The 1624-nt window shown below is 45.6% G+C and overlaps 1 non-coding gene across 1 annotated transcript; it reads right to left on the reverse strand.

Annotated features, from left to right (window-relative positions):
- Nucleotides 1–288: 288 nt before the first annotated feature.
- Trnag-gcc (transfer RNA glycine (anticodon GCC)) lies at nucleotides 289–359 on the reverse strand. The gene has a single exon. It is a non-coding gene; the product is annotated as a tRNA-Gly (tRNA).
- Nucleotides 360–1624: the final 1265 nt, after the last annotated feature.

Raw genomic sequence — 1624 nt, forward strand, 5'->3', positions numbered from 1 at the left:
ACCATGCCTAGTAGTAGCAGCAGCAGTAGTAGTGGTAGTGGTCTTTATTTTTTAAATTTTTTTTTTAAATAGATTTTTCAGTGAAATTCGGGCTGCTCTCCAAAGGCATCGCCACAGAGCCGCTCCACGATTTTCTTTTTTTCTTTCTTTTTCTTTTCTTTTTTTTTCTGTCTGCAAGTATTATTTGTTTTACTGTTTCAGTTTCAGTTTCAGTAGCTCAAGGAGGCGTCACTGCGTTCGGACAAATCCATATACGCTACACCACATCTGCCAAGCAAAAAAAAAATGTGCATCGACCGGGAGTCGAACCCGGGTCACCCGCGTGGCAGGCGAGTATTCTACCACTAGACCACCGATGCTGCCTGATTTACTATCAATGTGGATTTTTCCTGCAGAACTTTTTCCTCAGGGACACGATCCCTTTTGTTGCTTTGTCGGCTTCTTTCGGTACGTCCGTTGAGAAGGTTGCATGCTGCTATAATTAAGGGACCTCGGTTTATCCGGTCTCAGCCGCGAAGGACTATCATCATCATCATCATCAGCAGCAGCAGCAGCAGCGTTCTTCGTTGTCAGTCGATCGTCTTTTTATCTTGAGAGTTGGTTAACTCCATACGAACGGCGAAAGAGACGACGTTAACAGCGTTTCACCCCAATTACCATCATCAAAATATTGCAAGCGGAATGCTCTTATACTGAAGAGGTGAATGTTGACAAAGAATACCACAATTCTGACGACGGAAGCTAAAGGTTGGGTCATTCAGACACCCACTGGACATCCGAGGGGTCTGTGTAGAGGAGAAGAGAGGACTGGCCGTACTGTGTGAGTTAAAGCATTTATTTACTTTCGGGTCCCTCGACCCCTTCTTTGTGATATTAGACAGCCGGACCCGTATATACTGTACTGTACACGGATCAGACGGTAGGCCTGGCCTAAGTGCACTCTGACAGGAGAAAACACACAGCTGAAAGCGGAGATACAAGAGAAGAAGCCACACCTTGTTTGTTTCTACTGCCTTTTATTTCATTTTGATTTTATTTTGTTTCTATTTTATTTTTATCTTGTCAAATACGGGCGCAGTCGCCCGAGTGGTTATAAAGCGTTGGACTTTCAATCTGAGGGTCCCGGGTTCGAATCTCGGTAACGGCGCCTGGTGGGGTATAAAGGGTGGAGATTTTTCCGATCTCCCAGGTCAACATATGTGAAGACCTGCTAGTGCCTGAACCCCCTTCGTGTGTATATGCAAGCAGAAGATCAAATACGCACGTTAAAGATCCTGTAATCCATGTCAGCGTTCGGTGGGTTATGGAAACAAGAACATACCCAGCATGCACCCCCCCGAAAACGGAGTATGGCTGCCTACATGGCGGGGTAAAAACGGTCATACACGTAAAAGCCCACTCGTGTGCATACGAGTGAACGCAGAAGAAGAAGAAGAAGAAGAAGAAGAGTCTTCTTATCTTGAGAGTTGGTTAAAGCATTTATTTTCTTTCGGGTCCCTCGACCCCTTCTTTGTGATATTAGACAGCCGGACCCGTATATACTGTACTGTACACGGATCAGACGGTAGGCCTGGCCTAAGTGCACTCTGACAGGAGAAAACACACAGCTGAAAGCGGAGATACA

This window comes from Babylonia areolata, chromosome 3 (genome assembly GCF_041734735.1).
Source record: "Babylonia areolata isolate BAREFJ2019XMU chromosome 3, ASM4173473v1, whole genome shotgun sequence".
Taxonomy (NCBI): Eukaryota; Metazoa; Mollusca; class Gastropoda; order Neogastropoda; family Buccinidae; genus Babylonia; species Babylonia areolata.